The sequence below is a fragment of the Salmo salar genome, chromosome 17, assembly GCF_965601325.2.
Source record: "Salmo salar chromosome 17, fSalSal1, whole genome shotgun sequence".
Lineage (NCBI taxonomy): Eukaryota > Metazoa > Chordata > Actinopteri > Salmoniformes > Salmonidae > Salmo > Salmo salar.
Window position 1 is genome coordinate 20,697,817 of NC_138307.1, and position 9,393 is coordinate 20,707,209.

The 9,393-nt window shown below is 42.2% G+C and overlaps 1 long non-coding RNA gene across 1 annotated transcript; it reads left to right on the top strand.

The window, feature by feature from the left end:
* The first annotated feature begins 1,572 nt into the window (after positions 1-1,572).
* On the top strand, positions 1,573-3,039 carry LOC106575663 (uncharacterized). Its single transcript, XR_001321819.3, has 5 exons — positions 1,573-1,692; positions 1,764-2,099; positions 2,283-2,381; positions 2,524-2,599; positions 2,761-3,039. It is a non-coding gene; the product is annotated as an uncharacterized LOC106575663 (long non-coding RNA).
* Positions 3,040-9,393: the final 6,354 nt, after the last annotated feature.

The window sequence follows — 9,393 nt, forward strand, 5'->3', positions numbered from 1 at the left end:
TGCGGTAGCAGAGAGAACAGTCTTTGACTTTTTTGGGCCTTCCTCTGACACCGCATAGTATATAGGTCCTGGATGGTAGGAAGCCTGGCCCCAGCGATGTTTTGGGCATTCTTCTGACACCACAGCGTATATATGTCCTGGATGGCAGGAAGCTTGGCCCCAGTGATGTATTGGGCCTTCCTATGATACAGCCTAGTATATAGGTCCTGGATTGCAGGAAGCTTGGCCCCAGTGATGTTTTGGGCCTTCCTCTGACACCGCCTAGTATATAGGTCCTGGATGGTAGGAAGCTTGGCCCCAGTGATGTATTGGGCCTTCCTCTGACACCGCCAAGTATATAGGTTCTGGATTGCAGGAAGCTTGGCCCCAGTGATGTTTTGGGCCTTCCTCTGACACAGCCTAGTATATAGGTCATGGATGGCAGGAAGCTTTGCCCCAGTGATGTATTGGTCCTTCCTCTGACACAATCTAGAAAAAAGAAACGCACACCTTTAAAGGCGAGGTGCTGGCTAGCGGAGTAGAACACTAGAAAATAAAGGAAAGCCGCACACTCTAAGAGCTCAGATGCAAAAATTGAATAACCAACGTTTCGACAGCGAAGCTGTCTTCATCAGGGTAAGCTGATGTACACATACCCTGATGTACACATACCCTGATGAAGACAGCTTCGCTGTCGAAACGTTGGTTATTCAATTTTTGCATCTGAGCTCTTAGAGTGTGCGGCTTTCCTTCCTCTGACACAGCCTAGTATATAGGTCATGGATGGCAGGAAGCTTTGCCCCAGTGATGTATTGGTCCTTCCTCTGACACAGCCTAGTATATAGGTCCTGGATGGCAGGAAGCTTGGCCCCAGTGATGTTTTGAGCCTTCCTCTGACATTAGTGCTGTATTGACAACAGAAAAAATAACACCTTATTTTTAACTTTCTGCAGAATGAGAATGTGATCATTTCACAAGTTGACGCCAATCACCATATCCTCTTTTGTCAGATGTGTTGATTACGGCTGCACTGAAATCGGTTGAGGGATGAGCAGAAGAGGAGTGCAGAAGAAATAACAAAAACTCCACTTTGTCCCTGACAGCCAACAGAGCCTCATTATAACACACCCCTTCTTACATGTGTTTCTTGAGGTCAATCTACTCCAGACATATTAAATACACATTCTCACTTGACACAGTCAATGTAAATCAAAAAAGTGAAATATTCAAAATGACACATACACTGACTCGACCTGGCTCTGACGTGAGATGTCATGACGGATCAGACAGATTGAAGTGAACTATGACTACCTGTAGTGTCTTGTACGGTGATCCACTAGTAATGTAAGTTGAAGTTGAAAGTTAACTGACAATCTAGACATGGCTACTGTTTGAAGGTGGTGGTTGTGGTGGTGGTGGGGTCAATGAAATATATTGCTATTAAATTCAGGACTTGAATTAAAATTATTTGATTGAATTTCAAACTTGTGATAGTAAATATTGCATGCCTACAAGGAGTATGCCTATATAAGGCAAAGTCAAGTTGACTTGACTATGATTGGTCTGACCTCTAGCACCCTATAAAACAACATTGTGGTTTGTCTGTACAGCAGCAAAGAACACTCAAACAGGCAATTGCTACACAAGCAGAACAACAACCCAATCACCAACACAAATTTGAGACAATGCTGAGAGTTGTGGGACATTTGCTGTGTAAGACAATTATTTTGTTACTACAATTAATAACTTACGAGTCAAATGTGTAATTACCTGTTTGTTTCTAGGTCTCATTATATGCTGTCTAGGAGCTGATGGCTTGACAGAGACACTGGTGGAACTAGGACAGAATACAATCATAAACTGTTCTCTTAAAATAGAAAGTGCATACTGGTACATTCAGCACCACCCACAGCCTCCACTGGCCATACTCCGCTCTTTCTCTAGTAGTAGTCCTGCTGCTTTTTATTACAATAACAATTATAGACAGAAATATTCATTAGAAACAGGAAATAGATTGTTCATACAGAATGTAACAGTAGATGATTGTGGAGTGTTCTACTGTGCAAAGAAGGAAGAGCAGAGTCTCCTATTTAGCAATGGCACCAGACTCATGACCACTGGTAAGTGCACATTTCATTCAATTATGAATATGTATGGTGTACAGATATGTATGGTATACATATGAGCTACCTTTTGGGTATGTTCCCAATAATGGAAAATACTGTTTTTCAGTTTTAGATGTGGTTTAGAATAACTCAGGACATTTTACATTGGCTGTGTGTTATTTATATTTTCTTCCACAGACTATCCAAGCCAGCAGTCCAACTGTAGGTCATCATGGGAGAACTGTCTTCTGTCCATTTACAGTGTTCTGAATATTATTCTGATCGTTATGATCCTGGGTGTGTAAATGGAAATACTAGATAATATCAAAATGTAAAAGTTTGAAATCGTTAACATTTAAAGGTTGTTTGCTGAGTAGCCAGTGTTGCTTGTTGATAATGTTGATATTGACATATCCTATGTTGTTGGTTTATATTTCAGTACATATCGTGGCCTTGGCATGTCAGAACAGAAACTGTCTTATTTAACTAAGACCTCCTCAAGATGCAGACCAGAGGTAAGAGACTTTATGTACACAACCTGAACAGTTGCAGAATTCTTCCTCACCATTTGATTAGACTTAACAGTATCAAATACTGAAAAGCATACAACATATCATGACGTAACTTTGACTGTATGTATGGTCTTTCTAAAAGATGAATTGCATTGTTTTTCCAGAAATCAGTGACACAGATCCCAGCACCACCAAGAAGATTCCATCCTGAACTTGTATCAATAATTATTACAATTGCAGTATAGTGCATATATCCACAGGCGCAAACTAACAACTTCTGCAATAGGTATATTCTTAGAATCACTTCCTGTAGAATGATACAAGTCATGTGACAATGTTACAGTGAACGATGACTAAAATACTCTTGTGAATATGCTTGTGAATATGCCTGTATCCACCCCTTTCTACCGCTAGTCAGTAATTAATAAATACGTGTTTCTTTACTTCCCCCCACTTTGACATTTATTTGCACTAAAATACACGCATGATGTAGGTCTACTGCAGTGTTTCACAAACTCGGTCCTCTGGACCCCAAAGGGTGCACGTTTTGGTTTTTGCCCTAGCACTACACAGCTGATTCAAATAATCAACTAATTAACTAATTATCAATATTTGAACATTTGAATCAGCTGTGCAGTGTTAGGGCAAAAACCAAAACATGCACCCCTTGGGGTCCTGAGTTTGGGAAACGCTGAACGTGTTATTGTATACATGAACGGTCAATCCATTAGTGTAACTATCTTCTAGTAAAATGTCATGATTACAGTAATCAGCTGCTTAACTTCCTTTTTGTTCTAAAGCTGTGACTTCTGTGGAAATTGCCAATGAAATTGCAGTAAGGATCACAGCAAAAAAAGAAAGGTATTGTCACATCCTGACCAGCAGAGGGTGTTGTTGTGTAGTTTTGGTCAGGACGTGGCAGAGTATGTCTGTGTATGTGTGTTCTGGGTGTTGTATTTCTATGTGGGTTATCGTCTGGTTATCGTTGTTCCTGATTGGGAGTCATATAATTAGGAGTATGTTTGTCACTTGGGGTTGTGGGTGGTTGTGCTAACACTGCTAGTCTTTAGTATGTACGTAGCCTGTTAGCCGGTTTTGTTTGTTTTTCCCGTGGATACTTTGCTCTTATATATTAAAAAGATGAGTATCTACATTTCACCTGCTGCAGTTTGGTCTCTTCAACACGGCTGTAGTTATGACAGGTATAAATCATGGCCCACTCAGTTGAAGGTAAAGTAGAGCAGCAGTTGTCAGAAAGATATTCCACAGTGGAAAGTAACACACCACACCACCACACACATAGCTCATGTAAATGGTCACAGGCTGTGGTTGTCACGATCTTGGAAATGAGCGGACCAAGGCGCAGCGTTAGTATAGTTCCACATATTTATTTAAGTGAAACTAACAATAAAATAACAAAACTTACAAAGACCGTGAGGACGTAGTGCCCAAACACACTAACAAACAATCAATATCCCACAAAACACAAGTGGGGAAATAGCTACCTAAATATGATCCCCAATCAGAGGCAACGATAATCAGCTGCCTCTAATTGGGAACCATATTAGCACCAACATAGAAATAGATATACTAGATCACCCCCTAGTCACGCCCTGACCTACTACACCATAGAGAACCAAGGGCTCTCTATGGTCAGGGCGTGACAGTGGTTTAATAACAGTATTTGTTCCAGTGATGTTTGTGAAAGAATTAGTCGGTTGTCTGTTGCAATACACTTTCATAATAAATGATTTCCTAACAACATGGTCTTAAACTCAAAGAAACACAGGCCTACCTTGTAGATATGAACACTATTAAATGTGTAGAGTAAATCATGCAGAATGATTTAGCCGTAGCTTTTGGACCAATCACACAATATTCACCAGGGTTGGGGTCAATTCCATTTAAATTCCAGTCAATTCAGGAAGTGCACTGAAATTCCAATTATCTTCTATGCTTTTCAATTAGGAAAATTTGGAATTGGAATTGCCTGGAATTAAAATGGAATTGACCCCCACCACCATAAAACTCTTCAAATGGTCTGTCGTTGATGACACTTCAGTTAGCCAGTGTTATGGCAGGGTAAGGTGTGACACTGCCTGGTGCTATGGGGTCTACATAGTCTTGAAAACTGACCCTATGTAACACAGTGACTAGGGTCTGGTTTCAACGATGGACGTTTTTGGGAAAGAGGAACTACGTATTTCCTCTATGCCAAAAGAGTCCTTAATTGAAACCACACCATTGTGTTGCCTAGGGATAGGTTTCAGACTAGTTTCTACGCATCAGGAAAATGGCTCTATCTATCTACAGGGACTCTACTGGGCTTCATCCAAATACCCCCTGTGACATCTTCTCCTCAGTCACTGTCTTGGGTCTTTGGGGGTTCTCCCTTTCCACTGCTCTCCAGGAGCCATATTCATAAAGCATCTCAGAGCAAGAGTGCTGATCTAGGATCAGGTCCTCCCTGTCCATGTGATCTTGTTCATTATCACCCAAAGGCTAAAACTGATCATAGATCAGCACTAAGACACTTTATGATTAAGGGGCCAGTTAGGCCACTTGTTTCAAGTTTTATTAGACTTGTGTACAGATACACATAGTATACACTGTCCAACAAAATGATTACTTGCAGGTTCCTTCTCGACAATGCAAAACAATAAGAAATAAGAAAATACAAGAATAACAACATGAAGTAAATGGCTCAGTTGAATAGAATAAACATCGTAGCATCAGTATAATACAGGAAGGCACACTTTATAGTCCAATATTTACACGTGTTTTGGGGAAGGGGGGATTGGGGGCAAGTGTTTATACAATGTTGATACGGTGTAATAACAGTGCTACTACACCGGTAAAAGACTAAGGTGTTGCGCTATTTTCTTCGTGTGCCAAGTCTTAATGAACACAACTGTCCAAACGGTGGCAGTAATGCACCATCACGGATGGTTTGCACCATTACGGGCTCGCTTGAACCTGGTGTTGGGTTGCGACCGGTTTTCCATTGCAAGGCGTCCATCTGTCTCGAAGTGCCAAAGCCATTACCACGACCATGCGCTTGATGTTGGTCCAGTGTCATCTCAGTGTTTTAGGGAGCACCAGCTGATAAAAAGGGAATATTACATTTTGATAGCGCTCACACGTGTAGACATACATGTAACCAGGGCTAAATACACGGATAGCCTACAGGTTCCTTCATTAGGTGTTGATTGGAAAGAATCAACAAGCGTCTGACACAAACCATTAGGATAATGACGCACGAATCTTAATGCGTAGGCCATCACAAATGCACTGACAAATAAGATACACAGCCTCGACTTAGTATGTAAAAGCAACACAACCCATTACACCACCGTTTTTCTGGCGTGATATATAAATTCCATAGGCCTAAACCTACAGTACCTGAGGGGAAACGGCTTTAACGGAACTTGAGCAAGCGACCTTGTGTGGAGCGCACTGGCAGTGCCATATAGTTCCATACCTGTAGCCTATGTGCCATAAAATGTCTAGAGGGCATGTTCACAAGCAATCTACAAATGCACTCACTGTCAATAGCAAGTTTGGCTTTGATGCTGAGTATTGCTGAGTATTGCTGACAAGGGCTTTGCCAACTTTTTTTCCTCACCCCTTTTTTCGACACTCACCCCGTTCACGGATCGCGCCCATCTCATCATCGGTGTGTAAATTCTCAGAATAAATTAAACATGTCCAATCTCCAGGTACTTCATTATAGTCAACAATTTAATCTAATAACATTTGACACGTTTGGATTTAACTTCATAGGCCTATGTGACGGTAGAAAAAACTTTATTTTAGAAATGAAAGGAACCGTTATCTATTCAACAACCGTTTCCCCACTGCGTATCGATCGCATGTAATGCCTTTACTGTGTGTGAATTCATCGTGCTCATGTGAAATCCACCGCGATGCAGAGCGCAATGAAGCGGCATAACCCCACGGGTTAGTTCCCATGGGACTGTAGGGGGAGAGTTGTCTGTCATTAATAACGGCAATCCAATTACGCGGACCCGGTTTGAGCTATTATGATGCTTCCTTTTGCACAGTTCTAAACGAAATAGGTCGTTTTTCTCATGATACAGCGCCAAGTATTGTATATCTCTCTAGTCTGTTTCCATTATATTCTATTTTATTCTATTCCTTAGACTTAGGATTGATTTGGGGTCAGGTGATCCTAGATCTGTGGTTATAGGCCTGGCCAAAAGATTATGCGATATGCCTAAATATATGTTTTGCTGTCAGTGTTGGGTATGGCATATTGTCCAGACTATGTCCCAATGATTCCAGGGATAGATAATATTATAACATTTTCTATCCCAATTATACTGTATACTGTATACTTCTACTTTGAAGAAAGAAACAAACAGAAGACTTCATACTCGAATTGACCCTACACTCTTAGAAATAAAAGGTTCTGGATTGAACCAAAAAGGGTTATATTTCTTGTTTCATATATGGCACCCCTAAAGGTTCTATATAAAACCCTTTTGTAGGGTTCTTCTTCCTGAACCAAAATTGGGTAATATAGAACCATTGGGTTTCATATACTGTTCTATATGGAACCAATTTCGGGTTCTATATAGAACCATAACCATAGAACCATGCTCCCATCGGACTAAGCAACTTCCAACGTGAGTAAAACATTTAAACGTGTTAACCCTCGCAAGGCTGCAGGCTCAGACGGCATCCCCAGCCGCGTCCTCAGAGCATGCGCAGACCAGCTGGCTGGTGTGTTTACGGACATATTCAATCAATCCTTATCCCAGTCTGCTGTCCCCACATGCTTCAAGAGGGGCACCATTGTTCCTGTTCCCAAGAAATCTAAGGTAACTGAGCTAAATGACTATCGCCCCGTAGCACTCACTTCTGTCATCATGAAGTGCTTTGAGAGACGAGTCAAGGACCATATCACCTCCACCCTACCTGACACCCTAGACCCACTCCAATTTGCTTACCGCCCCAATAGGTCCACAGACGACGCAATCGCAATCACACTGCACTCTGCCCTAACCCATCTGGACAAGAGGAATACCTATGTAAGAATGCTGTTCATCGACTACAGCTCAACATTTAACACCATAGTACCCTCCAAACTCGTCATTAAGCTCGAGACCCTGGGTCTCGACCCCGCCCTGTGCAACTGGGTCCTGGACTTCCTGACGGCCCACCCCAGGTGGGGTAGGTAACAACATCTCCACCCCGCTGATCCTCAACACTGGGGCCCCACAAGGGTGCGTTCTCAGCCCTCTCCTGTACTCCCTGTTCACCCACGACTGCGTGACCATGCACGCCTCCAACTCAATCATCAAGTTTGCAGACGACACTACAGTGGTAGGCTTGACTACCAACAACAACGAGACGGCCTACGGGGAGGAAGTGAGGGCCCTCGGAGTATGGTGTCAGGAAAATAACCTCACATTCAACGTCAACAAAACAAAGGAGATGATCGTGGACTTCAGGAAATAGCAGAGGGGGCAGCCCCCTATCCACATCGACGGGACAGTAGTGGAGAGGGTGGAAAGTTTTAAGTTCCTCGGCGTACACATCACGGACAAACTTAAATGGTCCACCCACACAGACAGCGTGGTGAAGAAGGCACAGCAGCGCCTCTTCAACCTCAGGAGGCTGAAGAAATTCGGCTTGTCACCAAAATCACTCACAAACTTTTACAGGTGCACAATCGAGAGCATCCTGTCGGGCTGTATCACTGCCTGGTACGGCAACTGCTCTGCCCATAACCGTAAGGCTCTCCAAAGGGTAGTGAGGTCTGCACAACGCATCAACGGAAACTACCTGCTCTCCAGGACACCTACACCACCCGATGTCACAGGAAGGCCAAAAAGATAATCAAGGACAACAACCACCCTAGCCACTGCCTGTTCACCCCGCTATCATCCAGAAGGCGAGGTCAGTACAGGTGCATCAAAGCGGGGACCGAGAGACTGAAAAACAACTTCTATCTCAAGGCCATCAGACTGTTAAACAGCCATCACTAACATTGAGTGGCTGCTGCCAACATACTGACTCAACTCTAGCCACTTTAATAATGGAAAAATGTATGTAATAAATGTATCACTAGCCACTTTAAACAATGCCACTTTATATAATGTTTACATACCCTACATTACTCATCTCATATGTATATACTGTACTCTATACCATCTACTGCATCTTGCCTATGCCGTTCGGCCATCACTCATTCATATATTTTTATGTACATATTCTTATTCATTCCTTTACACTTGTGTGTATAAGGTAGTTGTTGTGAAATTGTTAGGTTAGATTACTTGTTAGATATTGCTGCGTGGTCAGAAGTAGAAGCACAAGCATTTCGCTACACTCGCATTAACATCTGCTAACCATGTGTGACAAATAACATGTGATTTGATTTGATATGCGGTACCATATATGAAGCAAGCATAGAACACTTTTTGGTTCTACCCAGAACCTTTTTTTCTAAGAGTGTAGGGTAAATTCGAGTATGAAGTCTTCTGTTTGTTGCGTTCTACAAGGTAGAAGTATAGAAATGATACAGTATAATTGGGATAGAAAATGTTATAATATTATATATCCCTGGAATGAGACATAGACTTGACAATATGCCATACCCAACACTGAGAGGAAAAAATAAATGTAGGCATATAGCATAATCTATTGCCCAGGAAGAAAAAAAACGAATATGCACAGTAACCTATTTACCTTCAGTATCTCCCTCGCTCGCTGGCGGTGTCTTTCGCTCGCTCTCTCTCCCCCCCTTTGTTTTCGCTGTGGAGAGCACT